The sequence below is a fragment of the Trachurus japonicus genome, chromosome 4, assembly GCF_045865225.1.
Source record: "Trachurus japonicus isolate A0001 chromosome 4, Traja_1.0".
Lineage (NCBI taxonomy): Eukaryota > Metazoa > Chordata > Actinopteri > Carangiformes > Carangidae > Trachurus > Trachurus japonicus.
In genome coordinates, this window is record NC_140910.1 from 31,971,451 (window position 1) to 31,977,699 (window position 6,249).

The following is a 6,249-nucleotide window of genomic DNA, read 5'->3' on the forward strand; positions in this document are numbered from 1 at the left end:
GTCTGATGTAAAGGATTTATATCCTGTATCAGATGTTTTTCATTAAAATTAAATTAAATTTCATTAAATACATTTTTTGCCAGGGGTAATAGTTACAGGGTATCCGCGGGGTCTTAAAAAGTCAAAAATTTGAAAATCTAAATTTTAGGCCTTAAAATGTCTTAAATTTGTTAAATTATTGTGTTCAAGTCTTAAATAATTTTAGACAGGTCTTAAATGTTCTTATGCCCACCATGGGCGAGCATTTCACTCGCATTTGCCCCTAAAAAAAAATACATGTGTGAACCGGGAAATCACAAAAACAGAAAGAGCACAACCTGCGATTGGTCAAAAACTACAAATCCCACAATTCTCTGGCCTCGACAATAACAGTAGTTAGTGTAAGTAAGGGAGAGTGGAGCTGTCGGTGAAAAGAGGAAACAACACCACGTCTGGTCCTGTTCTATGTTGTCCGTTCACACCGTCACCGTTTATTCGTTACGTCCGCGGTGTAAAAGGCCGTGACGCAAAGACGCGATTAGGCGCGAGACGCGATTAGGCGCGCGACGCGGTATACGCGACTTTTTTTTTTGCGACGCAATACACGCAATACACGCGATTCTTTTATGGCGACGGGACCATCGCGTCTTCGTCTATTTCAGGAACGCTTTTTTTTCGCGCGAGCTTTGACGCGCGACCAAACGCGAGATACGCGAGATACGCGATTTGACGCTCGTTTTGACTCGTGTAAAAAAAAAAATCATTTTCACTACAACATTTTTTATTTTTATTTTTTCAAAGGAGGTTAAATCGAAAGCAACTGGACTTAGTTATTTGTCTGAAGACGTTTCACCTTCATCCAAGAGGCTTCATCAGTTCTACGCATCTGACCAGGCTGGGACTGGTCCAACTGGTCTGGAGACTCAGTATAAGTCCAGTTGCTGAGACTTTAGAGTCAAAGAGGAGCAGTGCGTCTGCGTCGCTGTGTCGGACTGTTTGGATTTAATGAAGAAGCTGCACGGTGTCCTCCCGTATTTTACCTGGGTCGCTACCGGAGCTTGATAAATGGAGAGAAAAAACAAACGCCAGGCGCACGTCGCGGTGGAACCGAGAACAGCTGAGTTTTCCTCCTCCAGCTGAACAGCTGATCTGTGATCTGTGGTGAAGACGTACAGAGACCTGCCACTGTGTCACGGTGCATTAATATAAACTCTGTCCTCAGACTGTCCTGACTGTCCCTGAACACCACACAGAGACAACATGGAGCTGTGTGAGGTTGAGTTTTATTTATCATGATAATTAATACTTAGTAACAAGCCTGTAAGTTCAACACATCAGTATGCTACTGTGATTTAACTAGCCTAGGTAAATAAAAAGATGTAGTTTAATACCATAATATCTAGGGCTGACCAAAGGCCAATGTCTTTACTTCATGTGTCAAATATTTATTACTTGTTGCTACGACTCATTTTAGCTTCTTTCACCAAACTCCCATGATGCACTGAGCTCCTACATCCCATCCTTGTTCTGTAGGGCTGCTGTGTGTGGACCAGATGCTGCCGTCACCATGACAACGTCCCAACGTGCAGGAGGACACACGCGGTCAGAAACTCCAGAGGTCAGAGAGGAGGTGGGAGGTCCTCCGCTCTGATTGGCTGAGAGACCCCGACTCCTCTCCCAGGACCCAGGACCAGGACCGGCCCAGTCATGTGACTCTGAGTGGAGGGGGGGGGGTAAGAGGGTAGGAGGGGGGGTAAGAGGGTAAGAGGGTAAGGGGGGGGGTAAGAGGTGGGGGTATCTGTCGGTCACGTGACCTGGAGACTCTGCGCCAGTAGTGTGTGTAGTTGCTATGGTAACCGGGCGTCACCTCCGGTCTGTTTATTATTGTCCCTGCCCCGTTCTCAGTAAACGGCTGCTGCCGAACGTTACCTGCTGCGTTGTGTGATTCATGTGTCGTCCTCCTTTACTGGCGTGGTGGCAGCGCTTCCCGAACACACGACCCGAGGACATTATCAACTGCCGACGTCATAGCGGTAACTACCCCGTCGGGGAAATCACAGTGTAGTGTAGTCTACAATCAGACGCAGCGGAGCTAACGTGGCTAACTGGGCAGCATGGCCAATTCACACAGAGCCCCGAAGCAATGGTGCTTATCCAAGATTGAAACCGTAAACTCCTTTGAAAACTGGCGTCAGAACCTGCTGTACACACTGTCACTTGATGGTGAGTTTGCCCCGTTCCTACTCAATGGTGCAGAATGGGAGAAAAAATCCAAAACATCTCCATGCCGTGGGTTCACTGATGACGCCGACCAGCGTCGCACTAAAGAACGTAAGGCGGCTATGCTAGAACTCATGCTGGGACAGATTGCTAATTACTGTCCTGTCATCTCTCGTCACAGCATAGTCAGAAACTCCACGTCCGTTGACAGCATTTGGCAAGCTATTCGCCTACATTATGGATTTCAGTGCACTGGAGCCCACTTCATTGACTTTGCTGCTATCAAACGGGAACCTGATGAGAGACCAGAGGATTTATATCAACGTCTGATGGCTTTTACTGAGGACAATTTATTACGTAAGGATTCTGGCATCAGTCACATGGGAGACGCTGTGACTGAGGATGAGGAGTTAACGCCCTCACTTGAGAACTTTGTTGTCCTCACGTGGCTTCGCCTCATACACACCGATCTGCCGAGGCTCGTCAAACAGAGGTATGGCACTGAACTGCGGTCCCGCACATTGGCATCCATTAAACCAGAGATCTCGCAGGCCCTTGATTCACTACTGGATGAGTTACAAGCCTCAGAGGATGCCCGTGCTATGCGTGCAGCCGTGTCTGAGCTCCCCAGGTCAAAGCAAACCCTGCCCGCCCGTCCGAGGAGGTCATGTCCCCTGTGCAAATGTGCTGGCAGACCTGATAATCATTTCCTTAGCAAATGCACGTTCCTGCCCCCCCAAGACAGGATGTTCATGGCAAAAACACGGCAAGTGATGGGTGAGCAGGCTGAAACTGATGATGAGGTGGGTGAGTGCATGAGTGAGGAGGCGACTCCACCTAGTGGCGTAAAACGTGTACTCATCAAACAGTCCCCCTACTTGGATGCGTTCCACAGTCACTGTCCTGTGCGCCTCACCATCGACAGCGGGGCTACAGGCAACATGATGAGAGCCTCATGTGCTACCAGGCTGGGCGTTACCGTCACAGGAAGTACGCAGTCTGCTTTCCAAGCTGATGGGTCATCCCTTTTGAAGGTTGTGGGAGAAACGCGGGCAAACTTCCACAGAGGCGGTCACAGTCTGTACTTCGAAGGTCTCGTTGTTGAAAACCTTGACTCTGACATTCTGGCTGGGATCCCCTTCATGGAGAAGAATGATGTCTCAATCAGGCCGGCCAAACACCAAATATGCTTGGGCGAGGATACTTACAGCTATGGCACCCTCAAGACACCAATGGACAGGCATGCGGTGCGGCGCGCGCATGTGCTCCGTGCTCCAGATAAATATGCTGTGTGGCCAGGGGAATACATTGAACTTGAACTGCCGCCTGAACTGTGTGATGTGGACTGTGAACTGGCTATTGAACCTCATGTTGACTCCTCATGTGACCTGCCACATACACACCAGTGGCCCACCCCCACCTTGCTGCGGGGCGTCTCAGGAAAGATCCGTGTCCCGAATCTCACTGGCGTGCCACAGCTGGTTCAGAAGAGCAGCCATCTTTGTCGTGTCCGCACGACATATGTCCCCCCACTCAGTGGCGCCGCCGCGCCAGCCGGCCCCCCTAAACTGGCTGTGAAAACTAAATCAGCCTTACACTCTGGCCCTGTCACTCTTGACCCTGATGACATCATACCACCTGACATCAGAGATAAGTTCCACGCACTACACAGAGAGTTTGACAGTGTGTTTGATCCCCACTTTAAAGGGTACAATGGCGCCGTGGGCCCTTTCCAGGCCAGAGTGAACATGGGACCCGTTCTACCACCGCAACGCAAAGGGAGGGTTCCACAGTACTCCAGGGGTCAGCTGCAAGAGCTCCAGGCTCAGTTTGACGTGCTGGAGGGCATGGGCGTCTTCAGGAAGCCTGAGGATGTCAACATCACGGTGGAATATGTCAACCCTTCATTTCTCATCAAGAAGCCTGGCGGTGGTTTTCGCCTTGTCACAGCTTTCGCAGATGTTGGTCGGTACAGTAAGCCCCAGCCCTCCCTTATGCCTGATGTTGACTCCACTTTGCGCCTCATTGCCCAGTGGAAATATATCATTGCCACAGACCTGACCAAAGCTTTTTACCAGATCCCTCTGTCCAGAGACTCATGGAAGTACTGTGGGGTTGTCACGCCCTTCAAAGGCGTCCGTGTGTACGTACGGAGTGCCATGGGCATGCCGGGGTCCGAGACGGCGCTGGAGGAGTTAACATGCAGAGTCTTTGGAGACCTCCTCGAACAGGGCCAAGTAGCCAAGGTGGCTGATGACCTGTATTGCGGCGCAGACACTCTCGAGGACTTGCTAACTGTCTGGAGGCGAGTTCTCTCTGCCCTGCAACACTGCAATCTGAACCTATCCGCAACCAAGACCACTGTTGCCCCTGTACAGACTTCCATCCTGGGCTGGGTCTGGCGTCTGGGTACAATCCGGGCCAGCCCTCACCGTGTCTCTGCTCTGGCTGCGTGCCCCCCACCTAAGACTGTGACGGGCTTGCGTTCATTCATTGGAGCATACAAGGTGTTGGCTCGCGTGTTAAAGGGCTGCGCCGCAGTACTGGCCCCGTTGGACGACGCAGTGGCCGGGCGTGAGTCGAAGGACGCGATCCTGTGGTCGGACGAGCTGCATAGCGCCTTCAAGTCTGCTCAGAAGGCGCTGTCCTCCGCGCGTGCTATCACACTTCCACGCCCTGCCGACCAGCTGTGGATTGTAACCGATGGTGCTGTCAGAGTACCGGGCCTTGGTGCTACGCTGTATGTCACCTGTAAGGACACTGTGAAGGTCGCAGGCTACTTCAGCGCAAAGTTGCGCCAGAACCAGAGTTCCTGGCTGCCTTGTGAGGTCGAGGCTCTGTCCATAGCTGCGGCGGTGAAACACTTTGCCCCTTACATAACCCAGTCATCCCAGAAGGCTTGTGTTTTGACAGACAGCAAGCCATGTGTACAGGCATTTGAGAAGATGTGCAGGGGGGAATTCTCTGCAAGCCCTCGCGTCACTTCCTTCCTATCCACCGCTAGTCGGTTCCAAGTGCTCGTACGGCATGTAGCAGGGGCGGCTATCTTACCGTCTGATTTTGCCAGCCGTAATGCACCTGAGTGTGACAGCCCCACCTGCCAAGTTTGTGCCTTTATCTGTTCGAGCTCCAACTCTGTCGTGCGCCAGGTCACGGCTGAAGATGTGGTGCGTGGGACTGCTAAGTTGCCATTCACGAGCAGGTCAGCGTGGTTGGGCCTACAGGCGGAGTGCTCCGACATCAGACGGACCCGTGCTCATCTCCGTCAGGGCACACGTCCCTCTAGGAAGCTGACGGACATTCGTGATGTGAAACGGTACTTAAATGTTGCCACGGTGGCCAAGGATGGCCTCCTGGTTGTCCGCCGGCACACCCCCCTTGCTGCCTCGACGGACTGTATCGTTGTACCACGGTCCGTGCTTGATGGCCTGTTGACATCCCTCCATATCAAGCTCGACCACCCCACCGCTTCGCAGTTGAAGACTGTCGTGCAGCGCTACTTCTACGCATTGGATATGGACGCCGCTGTACAACGTGCTTCCCTTGGCTGCCACCAGTGCGCGGCACTGCGAAAGACCCCTGTGTTTGTGGCTGACCAGTCTACCTGTGACCCGCCGGAGGTTGTCGGTTCCTCGTTTGCGGCTGATGTGTTCAAGCGGGACCGCCAGCTCATTATGGTTGTCCGGGAGTGTGTCACGTCATTCACACTGTCTTGCCTCATTGACGATGAACGTAAAGAGACTCTGAGGGACGCCCTGACCCGCTTGTGTGTGGGCCTGTGCCCTCTCGATGGCCCCTTTGCAGTGGTCAGGACTGACCCTGCTCCTGGTTTTGCTGCCCTGGCCGGGGACACGGGCCTCGCTGCTCACAGGTTGGTTATTGAAGTGGGGAATGCCAAGAATGTCAACAAAAACCCAGTGGCGGAGAAAGCCATCCAGGAGATCCAGGGGGAAATTCTGCGTCTCGAGCCTAACTGTAGGGCTGTTACTCCCCTGCTACTCTCTATCGCCACGGCCCGCCTGAACAGCCGTGTCAGATCACGTGGATTGT